This window comes from Pogoniulus pusillus, chromosome 18 (genome assembly GCF_015220805.1).
Source record: "Pogoniulus pusillus isolate bPogPus1 chromosome 18, bPogPus1.pri, whole genome shotgun sequence".
In the NCBI taxonomy this organism is placed as follows: Eukaryota; Metazoa; Chordata; class Aves; order Piciformes; family Lybiidae; genus Pogoniulus; species Pogoniulus pusillus.
In genome coordinates, this window is record NC_087281.1 from 22,499,936 (window position 1) to 22,514,695 (window position 14,760).

Sequence of the window (14,760 nt, forward strand, 5' to 3'; positions counted from 1 at the left end):
AACTGGATTTCCCCAGGGCAAGAACCATAACTTCTAATTACCAAGGGTAAAAGATAAACTGGAGGGAAAAAAAGAATTCTCTCAGATATGGCTAAAATTATGATGTGGTTCTTAGAAATATTTATCTTTCCTTCCATAAGTGAACATTCTTCTGGTAACTTGGAATTTTTCTTGGACTGCTTTTACTGTTTCACAATGATCTGAGGCTATATTTGTAGTCTTAATGCTGCTTATATAATTCCATAAACTTTTAAAAGTTAGGATGTCTGATAATTCTAAATTCCAGTTAAAATGAGTCAATTGAAATAGGAACTATACCTCAGTGGTTCAGCTGCGCTTCAGAGGGTCATGTATTCCTGTTCTCAGTGGGCTACAGAAGGAATGATCTTGTCACAGCAGATCATCAGGAGGGCTTTTTTAATTCCCCAAACTAATTACATGTGTAATGTGTGTTCACAAACATGTTAGGCCACAGGAGGCAGCAGTATCCAAAATCTCTGGTTGTCCTGAAAAAACCCTAGAGGTAATGAGACTGTCTTCACTGAGAGACTGTCTTTGAGAAAGCAGTGAAGAAAGCCCAAGCTGATTATCTGGAAATATGGAATTCAAGCTGACTGAACAGATACTCTCATGCAATTGAGGTCAGGACCAGCTGAACTCTGCTGCAGATGCTTCATCTCTGATGTGGCACTGCCATACATACCTCTGGAGTTTCAGCAACCTACTGCCACTCTGCAGAGTAATTCTTCAACACCAGCCCAGTAATTAAAGCTTATTCTTCCTATAAATGTCAGAATGATTGCACAGGTCCAAAGTGGCTGCATAAAGCATGTGGGGTATATCCTATGATCACCAAACCACCTGGTGGTGTGTGGGTGAGGCAAATATCCCCAACGTGTGTCCCCGCTCTGTGGTTATCCTCGACTTCATAGAAGCCAGCTCCAAAACTGTCAGCTCATGTGTCAGTACAAGGCACATGCAAAACAGTACCTGACCTTCCACCAAGAACTAGGAAGGCTGAAACTCCCAGTCAAATGTAGAAATGGATCAGAATTTCCCCAGGCAAGATTTCCAGGCAGGAAGTGGGCACATGCTGGCAAAGGGAAAGCAAACAACGACGGAGCAGACGCACCAGCAGTGCCAGTTTTGCTATATCATTCACAGCTGTCAATGTATGTTATTGCTGTTGGAAAGTATGCAAATGTAAATTTGGAAAGTCCTTCTGCAGAAGCACATCTTCCTACTGACTAATCAAATCATGTAATCAAAAGTCTGTGTTTTATTATATATTAATGACTGGAGCTGGATCAAACTTGATTTGGATTCGTCGCATAGTTTCCCATGATTACAGTTCACCATTTTCTGCTGCTCAGGTCAGAAAGGTCTTGTTAAAGACATACAACTAGAATAATTTCCCTTGTTTAGGATTAAAGGAAGCCTTGAGGAACAGGCTAAGACATGCTGAGGAATTCTCTCAGTAGCTGTTCATAATGAAAGTCAAACACTTCACAAGATAGGTGACAAAAAATACAAAGCATTTCAATAATGCAGTGTCTAGAAGGAAGCAAAACTTTCAATACGTTGACTAGAAGTAGAATATGTTGCCAACAGAGTAAGCTGGGTTTTGTAGGCAGAGCCCTTCACAGAGCACAATGGATCTGACTGCAAGCTTTCACAGATTACAAAGTAATAGCTTAATACAACAGCTCAGATCTTTTGCACATGCTCTCCACAGTGGTCTACAAGAAACTTTTGTAGGTGAGAAGTCCCTAAGGTTTTGGCTGGCTGCCAGTCTCAGGAAGATCACTTTCAGCATCGGCTAGAGGATAAAAATGGCAAAAGAATAATGTAGGAAAACATTCAAGACATCTCTTAGTACTGGGTCCCACTCATAGTGCACATTGTTGTGTTTGGACTGCTAACAAAAGGAGCCAAGACAGAAAGTTAAAGCAGATCAGAAATCACTCTTATTTCCATGCTGCAATATGTACTAAATGCTGCTGGAGGAGTTTGGCTACCATGCCCTACTCCTTGGAGAAAACATTCTCTGTCTAGTAAGAATTTGTTGAATGTTGAATGCCTCCCTATCAACTGTTAGTATCAGGGCCAAGAAATGTGCACCTGTGGATCCCAATACCCAGCTGGAGAAACATTCCAGAAGGCTCCTGTAATGATTCATCAGCTCTGATACAGTTTATGCCTCCGATTAACATAAACAATCATGCCTTCAAAGTCCAGTTTTAAGCCTTTTATCTAGAACCACTTGTCCATTGATAGAAAAATAATTAATTGCTTCCTCTAACACACACAGAGATTCAGGACATTTTACAGAGAATGCCAGAAAAGAATATTCATCTATGCTTAAAAGCTGATTTTCATGTCAGTGCCTTATATGAGTCTGTTACATTAAGGGTTTTCTTTTAAATAGCACAAAGTTGTCTGCTTAGTGCAGACTCTTATTGCCTCCTTTATTCATGAATTTAGGAAATTATCCAAATATAAGGTAGAAGAAAATCTAGACACTTGTATTGGAAAAGCAAACTGACTAATCGCTGCCAGATTAAGCTTTCTGCTTCAGACTAAACTATCAGCAAAGAAAGGGCAGACACAAAACCTACCTCTTTTCTTATGAGATACAAATATTATCACTGGTTTGGGGTTTTATTTCACATTAGAGCTCCCCCCAATACCTGAGAAGTTCCCTTCTGATTTCCACTAGACTTAATGAAAGCAGCATCAAGCCCTTTATCAGAACTTGGTCTGTCAGCATAGCCTTATTTTTCTTACCCTGAGAGTAACAAATAGGACCTCTGGGTAAAGGCCTTAAGCACTAGGCTTTCAATTTGATGAATGATGAAGTGGTAAATTCTGTCAGCCTTTCCCTTTCATAGAATCACAGAATCAACCAGGTTGGAAGAGACCTCCAAGCTCATCCAGTCCAACCTAGCACCCAGCCCTAGCCAGTCAACTAGACCATGGCACCAAGTGCCTCAGCCAGGCTTTGCTTCAACACCTCCAGGGACAATGACCACCTCCCTGGGCAGCCCATTTGAACACCAATCACTCTCTCTGGGAAGAACTTCCTCCTAACATCCAGCCTATACCTCCCCTGGCACAACTTGAGATTGTGTCCCTGCATTATTTGGTTATGCCATTGTCTTTATGAGCTCTAGGTTATGGGAATTAATACTAAAAATTACCTCTTGATTGCTGGTAGCAAAAGTCACAGTGACTGTTTGAATCTGTTTACCCACAAGATCACTTGAAATACTCTTTTCATTCTTTGAATGTTGGAAAAACAAACTCAGTGAAAACATTAGGCATGGATGAACTGTGAGGAAAAGCAATCAGCCCTGATAAAAGTTACACAATCATTGGGTAACTGCAGAGAGAGTAATGACAAAACACTGTGCAGTCAGCCACAGATTTAATCCAGTCCCTGCTTTCCCTTTGGAGTGCCCACAGCAGAGCCTTGCAGTGGCCAATGAGACTGAGTTTCTGCTAAACCCACCCCCTGCCTCTGCAGCAAATCCTTTGATTCACTCCCAACAGCTGCTTATTCCGTGGTCAGAAGGATGCCAACACAAGAGGGGGAGTCCTGTCCTGCTCCAAGGGCTGCACACCCTCAGTGTGGAGAGTCCTCAAGCCTTCTGTGGCTGTTGGAGCTAGATTTCCAGCTCAGGAATAAACAAATCAGAACAGAGAAACTTAGAAGCTCTGAGTGGAGAGGTGAACATTGTAGGGATAGGCCACATAATGGCAACAATGGATAAGTTAATATAATTTCATTGGCACATCAAGAGCTTTATCTCTGGAACACAGCTTGTACCTTCCCCTTGCTGCTTCTGCTGCTCCTGCTGCTCCTGCTGCTGTTTTGACTGCTGCTGCTTTTGCTGTTTCACCACTGCTTGACCACTTCCCCATCTTTGATAAGGTGATTACATTTCTGTAGTAGTTTATTCTCCTTATACTCTTATATTTAAACTATAAGAAATACAATTTAGTGTTCCCCTGACTTTCCAAAAAGAAGTCTGTGTTGTAGTGAGTGTGTTTTGGTGAGGAGAACTAGATCACAGGCTGTGAAAGGAAAACAATGGTGATGTCTACTTCTCTCATAGAATCAACCAGGTTAGAAGAGACCTCCGAGTTCAGCCAGTCCAACCTAGCACCCAGCCCTAGCCAGTCAACCAGACCATGGCACTAAGTGTCTCATCCAGGCTTTGCTTGAACATCTCCAGGGACAGTGACTCCACCACCTCCCTGGGCAGCCCATTCCAATGCCAATCACTCTCTCTGCCAACAACTTCCTCCAACATCTGCCATTTCTCTACGAATCCACTTTGCTTCCTAACCCCCTGGCCAGACCTCCATTTTTCCTTTGGACTGGGGTAAGGTTGAGAGGGGTAGGGGGTAGGTGAAGGGACAGTTGGGAGCCCCTCCTGGGGACTCAGGTTTCTGGGAGGGCTGCTGTGTTTCTGTATTACCTTTAACTTGTCTATTTCTGTCTATAACTGTATCTACTGTAAATATCTGCTTGTATATTGTGCTAGCTGTAAATATAAGCTTCATTCAATTTCCAGAGCCAGCTGAGTCTAGTCTGGGTGATTTCCAAAGTGGGGGGGCAGGGAACACCCAAACCATCACAGTGAGTTTATTCTATCTGGGGAAGGATCTGCCCTAACCCGGGACACCTTCCTACTATCCCCTGCTCATCATTCTGCACCTAATTACAGGTAATGACTGTGGAGGGAGAGAAAGGCTGATTCCTAGAAGGCCATTACCTCTGGAAAGCCAAGAAACACAGTATGGATGCTGTGGAAAGAAGTTTTCAGTGAGATGCAATCAAGGGTAAGGTGTGGCTCATGTGTTTTGAACCTAGAGAGGGATGACTCTCACGGTCAAGCCAAACTACCCCTGCAGAACTGGCCTGAGGCCTGTCTAAACTGGTGGATCCAGAAGCACTTCCAATCCCCTGGGTGATGGCAGCTCAGCTGCTTCCTAGCTGTGTACTGGAGCCAGAAAAAAGCTGCCTCCTCCCAGCCCACGTTTCTGCAGGAAAGGGAGCAGAGAGCTCCACATGCTCAGGGCAAGACTGTTACAGAGCTGTGAGCAGACCCTGGACCCTCACTGCATACCAGAGCAGGCACCAGCCTGGGTGCTATGCCTGCCAGGGACCAAGGGTAGCTGTGCTGCACAGGGCACGGGTGAGATCCTTGAGCATCAGTGAGGTAAGGTTTGTGTGCAGCAGCTGTGAGCCCAGTGTGATCTAATGGTGCTGCAATTCCACGTCCCCACATTCCTAGATTCAAGCCTACCATGAGCTAATCGATGATCCATTTCTCTCCCCATTGGACAGCAAAGAATAGGGGTTTAGATGCCAAATAGGAACGCAGCACAACAAGGGAAGTTTAAAGCTCCTATTTATTTGGGACTTCCCTATATTGAGATTAGCAGTGATAGGAGGGCAAACTGAGCAGGAAGGATATTACAGGCTATTGCCTGGTCTTTGCAATCAATTCCTTTCAAATCCATGCAGGATGTAGCCTTGTTATCCTGTTTGAAAACATTCTTTGCGTGTTGAGAGTATTCAGTTCCAAGAGAAAAGGTGGCTTAAAGGTTTCTTATGGCTGCAGGGATCAGGAGACATGTATTTGTGAGGATGAGCGTCACAGAATAAGTCTCTATCATCCTGCTAGCTCCCTGCACCTGTGCAGGCATTGTGTTTTTGAGGAAGTGTTTCAGCTTACAATATCCTGTACTGCTCAACTGAAGCCACAGCTATTTTCAGACTATGGCAATACTGCTCCAAAATGAGAGAAGCTGGAATGCAGAAGTGTAGTGTTTCTAGTGCTGGCTGTCATGTCCCCACCTACAGAAAAGATTGTTTAGCTGTATGGTAATTCAGCTCAGATCACTGTTTACCCCTACAGTCAATGTTTGCCTTTCAGGCAATTAATTTTGAGGGGAGGAAAACTTTCTTACCTTGCAGAAAAGGAATTAGGGAGGTTATTCTGCCCCTGTACTCAGCACTGGTCAGGCCACACCTTGAGTGCTGTGTCCAGTTCTGGGCCCCTCAATTCAAGAGAGATGTTGAGGTGCTGGAAGGTGTCCAGAGAAGGGCAACAAAGCTGGTGAGGGGCCTGGAACACAAACCCTATGAGGAGAGGCTGAGGGAGCTGGGGGTGTTTAGCCTGGAGAAGAGAAGGCTCAGGGGGGACCTCATTGCTGTCTGCAACTGCCTGAAGGGAGGCTGTAGCCAGGTGGGGGTTGGTCTCTTTTCCCAGGCAAGCAGCAACAGAACAAGGGGACACAGTCTCAAGTTGTGCTGGGGGAAGTCTAGGCTGGATGTTAGGAGGAAGTTGTTGGCAGAGAGAGTGATTGGCATTGGAATGGGCTGCCCAGGGAGGTGGTGGAGTCACCATCCCTGGAGGTGTTCAAGCAAAGCCTGGATGAGGCACTTAGTGCCATGGTCTGGCTGACTGGCTAGGGCTGGGTGCTAGGTTGGACTGGATGATCTTGGAGGTCTCTTCCAACCTGGTTGATTCTATGATTCTATGATTCTGTGATTTAATCTAGACACACACAGAGTATAATATCAAATTAGATATAAATAACTTGGTAGTCAACATGCTCCAAACCTGTAAATGTTCTTAGGCATATTGCCAGGCAGAGAGCTACCTGAAGTCAACAAATTGTCCTTTGAACTCAAGTAATCGCTGGCAAACTCTGTGGGTTTGCTCCACAGCAGAGAGTGCTGGGCATGGTGATCAGCTTTACAGACCAAGCTTCTCATCTGTAAGTTTGTATTTTTGAATCATGACATTTTTTTGGGGGGAATAATGTCACACTGGTGTGTGTGGGTTGCTTAAATGTGATACCCTTGTTTTGCAGGTCAGCATGGGCTTTATGGAGCCTCTAAGCTCTGGCAGCCTTTTAGTGGGGTTAGACCTATACTCTGAAAGGCCACCCAGTACAAAACAGGGGTTTGGCAGAATACAGTTACAAGGATTTGGAAGCACTTGTTCTGTTTCACAGATCAGAAAGGCAGTTCCATTCAGAGAGGGGATTATCAACCAGCATGCAATTTCTGCAGGATGTCATGAATCACAAGTTTTGGGACATCCTCCATGAATTCTGAGTCACTTTGAAAACAAACACTACACAATGGCAAGCAAGGCCAAACTAAGGTAAATACAAAACCACTGAGATGCAGAAATAGGATCTCTTCCTGCATCTCCTCTCAGCTGATACCTTCCTCTGTTCTTCAAACCACTGGAAGTTCTGAGAGCTCTGACTTCCCTTCAGGAATGATTGCCTTTGCATCTCCATGTGCCCATCTTATCAAATCACAGCCTGAGTAAATCTGTGCTCAAGACTTCAGGAACTGGTTGGCTGTGAGTAAATGCTGAGTAAGACTACTCCTTCCTTTCTTGAAAAACTCCACTAGGGAATTTGCTATAATCTGCTTGGGCATTTTTTTCCAATGATGCAAAGTGAAAATGTCCTTTTCATAGCTGGACACATCATGAGGAGGTCATCACATGACAGTTTTCTGAAGTGCCAAGGTCTTTTTCTCAAACGTGCCTGTATGGCATAAAATACACAACTGTGATTTGCACATCAGTTAGGAATCCAGTTAAAAATGGAACAGACTGAGTGGAAAAGGCATCTCTTCAAGAGTAGAAATGTGAGATAGTCACATATAGCTGAGCATTAATATCTTCACCATGAGAGTGGTGAGAGCCTGGAATGGGTTGCTCAGGGAGGTGGTTGAGGCCCCATCCCTGGAGGTGTTTAAGGCCAGGCTGGATGGGGCTCTGGGCAGCCTGCTCTAGGGTAGGGTGTCCCTGCCCATTGCAGGGGGTTTGGAACTAGATGATCCTTGTGGTCCCTTCCAACCCTGACTGCTTCTATGATTCTGTGACAGTCAGTGTCCTGACAAAAACAAGAAGTGGTGGCTTAGTGTGAGCCATAGGTATTTTGTTCTGTAAAGCCTGAGTACACATTAGAGGCATTGCCCAGTGAAGAGCTGCAGCAGTTACCTCTGCCTCTGTAAGTCTGCAGATGCCTAAGGAGTCACAGAAACTGAAGCCTTGAGGCTGCAGCTGGAATTGCCTAAAACTTAGTATCTTTGACTTTGATCTGGAATGGTAGGGGAAGTCATTGTCATCTTTCACAGATTTCTCTGCTGTCTACAACTACCTGAAGGGAGGATGTAGCCAGGTTGGGGTTGGTCTCTTCTGCCAGGCAAGCAGCAACAGAACAAGGGGACACAGTCTCAAGCTGTGCTGGGGGAAGTCTAGGCTGGATGTTAGGAGGAGGAAGTTGTTGGCAGAGAGAGTGATTGGCATTGGAATGGGCTGCCCAGGGAGGTGGTGGAGTCACCATCCCTGGAGGTGTTGAAGCAAAGCCTGGATGAGGCACTTAGTGCCATGGTCTGGTTGAGTGGCTAGGGCTGGGTGCTAGGTTGGACTGGCTGATCTTGGAGGTCTCTTCCAACCTGCTTGATTCTATGATTCTATAAGTAAAACATAAGGATGCAGTGGATTTTGTAAGTATTCAGACAGGCTGTTTAAACAAATGGGCTGGAAAGTGGCATGGTTCTCTGCTCTGTGCAGAGCTAGCTTAGATCCAACCAGGTCTGTTAGATTCTGTGTTGTCTGCATTTAGAGGAGGGCCTGTCACAACCCTTTTTTTTTCTCTTTTTTTCCCCCTTTTCATTCTATCATCACATGAGACCAACTCAAATGTATAATCTGGTTTGAGTTAACACATGCTTCTGTTTTGCATCCTGAAAATTCAGACCAAATAGAAGGAACTATTCTTAGACATTTCTGAGCAGCACTGGCTGCTGCAAGTAATGGAAATCTTGAAACAGAAACATGTTGTGTGTTTCTGGTAAACTGACAGATGTTACTGACTATCCCCTCCAGTAGTTTTTACAGATGCTAAGTGTAATCAACCTATAGAAAACAACATAAGGAAAACAAAACAAACCAGAACAAAACCAACCCAACATTAAACATGCCAGACCCAAAGGAAAAGCCTGTAGAGTATTGTGGTGACTTAAGAAAAACAAATGATGTCATTCATCAGAAAGACTCTCAATTAAGGTTTGCTACACTCTGAAATGTGTATTCCAGTCATACCAGTTTGCTTAAGAGCTTGCTCAAAAAAAAAAAGAACAATTTAGCTAAAACATAATGGGGTTTAAAATATTCCTTGTGTGCCAAAACATAGGCATCTGGTTATGGACTACGTTAGTGCAAACAAAATTCCTACTGATTTAAGTGAGGGGGTTCTTATTTTAGGCTTAAACACTTTTTGCCTCAAGGTAATGGCCAATTTGTAGGCTGTTACCACATTTTAAATGACTTGTCCAGTTTCTTTCCAAAGAATCTGCTAGGATGATAGGATATTGATATATGCATGGGATGGAGAGGAAGAGAGAGAAGGAGTTAACAACAGTTAAATTCTTTAGATGAAGGCATTTTTTGTCTGGGAAAAGAAAAAAAGCCATCATAATTTACTAGAAGTAAGTTAATTTTCCCAGCACTGACATGTTACTATTATCATTATATGCATTTTAATCACTGTTTAGAATGTTTGGGTGAGAAGAACTAGATTACAGGCTGTGAAAGGGAAACAATGGTGATGTCTACTTCACTCATAAGCTTGCTGAGATGTATAAGAACAGGAGTATAAACACAGATTAAGGCAGTTCAAGCACTGCCTGAGCCTTGAGCTTCATTTCTCTCCAACCTCACCCTCTGTCTCTCTGATCAATCCACTTGCTTCCTAATGCCCCTGGCCAACCCTCCATTCCTCCTTGGGGCACAAGACAACGTCTGGGGTAAGGTAGAGGGGTGGGAGAAGGTGGGGTTGATGGATGGACAACTCAGTGGATACAGAACTGGCTTGGTGGCTGCAGCCAAAGAGTGGCTGTCAGTGAGTGGATGCCAGTGACAAGCGGAGTCCCTCAAGGATCAGCACTAGAGCCAGTCTTGTTTAACATCTGTGTTGGTGACATGAACAGTGGCATTGAGTGCACTCTCAACAAGTTCACAAATGGCACCAAGCTGTGTGGTGCAGATGGCATGCTGGAGGGCAGGGATGCCATCCAGAGGGACCTGGACAGGCTGGAGAGGTGGGCCTATGTCAGCCTCATGAGGTTCAGCAAGACCAAGTATAGGGTCCTGCATCCAGGTTGGGGCAATCTCAAGCATGGATATAGGCTGGGCAGTGACTGGCTTGAAAGCAGCCCTGAAGAAAAGAACTTGGGAGTACTGGTGGGCCAGAAACTCAACATGAGCCACCAGTGTGCACTTGCAGCCTGGAAAGCCAACCACATTAAGAGAACCGTGACCAGCAGGTGGAGGGATGTGATCCTCCCCCTCCACTCTGGTGAGACCCCACCTGGAGTACTGCATCCAGTTCTGGAACCTCTGTTACAAGAAAGATATGGACATGCTGGAACATGTCCAGAGAAGGGCCATGAGGATGATCAAAGACCTGGAGCACCTCTCCTGTGAGGACAGGCTGAGAGACATGCAGTTGTTCAGTTTGGAGAAGAGAAGGCTCTGAGGAGGCTTTCCAGTATCTGAAGGGGGCCTACAAGAAGGCTGGTGAGAGACTTTTTGGAGTGTCAAGTAGTGATAGGACTAGGGGAAATGGAGCAAAACTGGAAGTAGGTAGATTCAGATTGGATGTTGGGAAGAAGTTTTTCACCATGAGGGTGACGAGACACTGGAACAGGTTGCCCAGGGAGGTGCTGGAAGCTCCAGCCCTGGAGATTTTAAAGGCTGGGCTGAATGGAGCTCTGAGCAACCTGATCTACTGGAAAGTGTACCAGCCCATGGCAGGGGGGTTGGAACTAGGTGATTCTTGAGGTCCCTTCCAGCCCTGACAAGTCTATGATTCTGTGATCCAAATCTACAGAACACAGGGCAGGAGCTGTACCCCTATGGTGACATCAGGAGATGCAGAAGAGCACACCATAGTAAGCATACAGTAAAGGCTTGTCTTTATGAGGTGCATTTCTTCCTATAGTTATCTTGTACATCTGCATGTCATTTCATGCCAGCATCATGCCCTTGATCTTAATAGTTACTCTTGAATGACAGTAAAAGCAGCTAATCCATCAATTTCAGAGTACTCAACGTGCAAAGTGTAACACAAGAAAGGATGCATCATTCCTTTGTTTCTTGGTGGGAATGGAGTCTCCAAAATGTATCCATGGAAAAGCAAATGGGTAATTGTTGACTTTCAGCTCAGCTCTGAGCGTGTGAACAGCAGAGCTACGCTCAAGTGTGTCTTCTGTATTCAGTTATGGGACATACTGTGGTGACTGAGATTATATACTGGTTTTACCTGCATGCTCCATTACACCACTCTGAGTTGGGCTGTGGGAAAACTGCTCTGTCTGTTGTGAGTACCTGTACAGAGGAGACTTTGTCACATAAACATAGTACACTACTTTCAGCTTGGCACCGTTTTCCCTCTGCAACCTCTATTCCAGTCAGTGGTAAGGCATCAATCCAAGTTGGAGCACTGATCTGTTCCAGCTGTTGGCATTAATGCAACTCTCTTTTTGGAACCAGGAGGTAAATGCAAGACATGAGATGTGTTTGAAAGCGTTTTGTCAGTGACTTCTTGATAGCCAGCATAATTTCTCACTAGCAACATGCAAACCCAGGGGCAGCTGAAACAGATTTTTATGACTGTTAAATCCCATAATGCCAATCACTGATGTTGTGATAGGGCTACAGGCAGAGAGTAATCAAACAGCCCTGTCTTGCAGTCCAGAATAGGTGTCAGAGGAGCCAGAAGCTGCAAGAGGCAGCTGCTGAAAGTGCTTGCCTCGTCACCTGTCCAGTGAAGATGAGCTCCTACTGAACTTGTAAAAAGAAAACTACAGGAGACCTTCTGGTCCTTCAGACATGCCCCATCCCATGGAGCTGGGATTGGTTAGCCTGGAGAAGAGGAGTCTCAGGGGAGACCTAATTGCTGTCTACAACTACCTGAGGGGAGGTTGTAGCCAGGAGGAGGTTGCTCTCTTCTCTCAGGTGGCCAGCACCAGAACAAGAGGACACAGCCTCAAGCTGTGCCAGGGGAGATTTAGGCTGGAGGTGAGGAGAAAGTTCTTCACTGAGAGAGTCATTGGACACTGGAATGGGCTGCCCGGGGAGGTGGTGGAGTCACCGTCCCTGGAGCTGTTCAAGGCAGGATTGGATGTGGCACTTGGTGCCATGGTCTGGCCTTGAGCTCTGTGGTAAAGGGTTGGACTTGATGATCTATGAGGTCTCTGCCAACCTTGGTGATACTGTGATCCAAATCCAAGAATGAAGAAAAACTGAAGCTACATTACAGCTGGAATTGTCCCATCATCTAGGTAGGTCACTGTGCTCTAAAGGTATCTGCAGCCATTTGCTGCTTTATCCTCCTAACTGAGGGAACATGCAAGGACCTAAAGGAGACATCTGCCTTGCTAATCTCTCTTTTCTCATGTGGTGGGTGGAGGTGGCTCTGCAACAGGTGACTGTTGGGGAAATACAACCTTCTATGAGGGTATGCATAAGAACTGCTTTCTGCAAGAAACTGGCTGCCTCCCTCTGGAACCTCTTGCTGCTAGCACTGAAATTCAGAACAGTCTCTAATTGTCATCTGCACAGAAAATAAGAATGTGACCAAATCTGGCCTGGCCTGCTCAGCTTGCAAAATGTTTACAAAAGAGTTTTGTGGAAGTGAAACATGGGGATCAATTGCTTACCCTAGTAGCAAAGCTATGAGGAATGTGAGATGAGTATGGGATATCTGGGTTCAGGACTGAAATCTAAACTGTTACCTTTGCTTCATCCTCTGTGGACTCTCATTTTCAGTAAGTAAGGTCATGTAAAATGACTCCTTAGCAGCCCACAGCCATTCTCAGTCAACTTCAGCATTTCCTAATTAGGTTATATTCAATCTTTATAATGTGCTTGTAATAGATGTGGCACTGTAGTGTAATCTCAACTGATATTATTCACTTCCCAGGAATGTACAGCTGAAGCAGCTCTGCAGGCTCTGACTGAAAACAATGAGTGTGCAGCTGACAAATAGAGGTAGCTATTTTACATGCACTGGTCTATTTGGATGCCATTGTTTGAGTGATGTCTGCTGAACAGGTATTCAGAGTAGAAAACAAGCACAATTACAATTTTCTGATGTGGCAGCTATTTTTGAAGCTCATTAAAGCTTGCTGGTGCTTTTCCCATGCAATGAAAAACTGGAATTGCCTGTTGTAACATTGGCTGGCAGATATGAATGGTTCCAGCTCACATTTTATAATGAAGAAATGAGCTCATGCACTGTAATTGTGGGCTATCCCCAAGAATATTTGTATTCAGCATTATTGTCAGATTAAATGAAAACCACTGAAGAGCCTGATGCCTCAAGATGCCAGCCAGGTGCTCTCAGCTCCCACAGGACTTAAGGGAAGAGTACTCAGCAGTTGTAGAATGAAGTCCCTACATGCTGATCATGATGCACACATTTTCACATTAAGCAAAACAATATTTTGAAGAGCTCTCATTGTTCTTGCAGACTTATTTTTCTCTATAAAGTGAGCAATCATTGCTAAAAATATTATTTATTCCATACCATATCCATTTATTATATTTATATGAGCTATGGCAATAGCCTTTAAAGTGACTGTTGGTTCACTTTTGCTCTTCTAAGCTTCAAACAACAGTTAGGGTCCTTTAATGAAAAGTTCGTTCTTGATACATTTAAAGCTGCTGCTGATTATACATGGTGGCATTGGTCTGGCAGCACAGACTTGTTTTAGTAGGCTGAAGATGAGGCAGCAGTGTGCCCAGGTAGCCAAGAGAGCCAATGGCATCCTGGCCTGCATCAGGAACAGTGTGGCCAGCAGGACAAGGGAGGTTATTCTGCCCCTGTACTCAGCACTGGTCAGGCCACACCTTGAGTGCTGTGTCCAGTTCTGGGCTCCTCAATTCAGGAGAGATGTTGAGGTGCTGGAATGTGTCCAGAGAAGGGCAACAAAGCTGGTGAAGGGCCTGGAACATAAACCCTGTGAGGAGAGGCTGAGGGAGCTGGGGGTGTGCAGCCTGGAGAAGAGGAGGCTCAGGGGGGACCTCATTGCTGTCTACAACTACCTGAAGGGAGGTTATAGCCAGGTGGGGGTTGGTCTCTTCTGCCAGGCAACCAGCAACAGAACAAGGGGACACAGTCTCAAGTTGTGCTGGGGGAAGTCTAGGCTGGATGTTAGGAGGAAGTTGTTGGCAGAGAGAGTGATTGGCATTGGAATGGGCTGCCCAGGGAGGTGGTGGAGGCACTGTGCCTGGAGGTGTTCAAGAGAAGCCAGGATGAGGCACTTAGTGCCATGGTCTGGTTGATTGGCTAGGGCTGGGTGCTAGGTTGGACTGGATGAGCTTGGAGGTCTCTTCCAACCTGGCTGATTCTATGATTCTATGTGGGGACGCAGTGAGAGAAGATGACAAAAGAAAGAAAAAACTCCTTTGCAATAATTAACTACCATCTCCTTCCACCAGCTGAACCATCACTTCACCCATGCACTCCCCCAGACAGGACTGGGCAGCCTGGGAAGACTGGACATGGAGGGAAAGATTGGTGTCCCCACACACACAAGTGCTTCCACTTGGCATTTTGTAGTGCAGTAAGAAAAAGAAGATTAGGAAAACAAATGTTTCTGCAGTGTTTGAATAACAAAAAACAGTTGAAAGTGAAACATTCATCATT

At 45.0% G+C, this 14,760-nt stretch overlaps 1 protein-coding gene across 1 annotated transcript in view; it reads left to right on the forward strand.

The window, feature by feature from the left end:
• Nucleotides 1-4,832: 4,832 nt before the first annotated feature.
• Nucleotides 4,833-14,760, forward strand: part of CDC42EP3 (CDC42 effector protein 3) — a 36,742-nt gene continuing 26,814 nt past the window's right edge. Inside the window, exon 1 of the mRNA XM_064158736.1 lies at nt 4,833-4,848. The gene's annotated coding sequence lies outside the window, so the exon portion shown is untranslated. The remainder of the gene's footprint in view (nt 4,849-14,760) is intronic.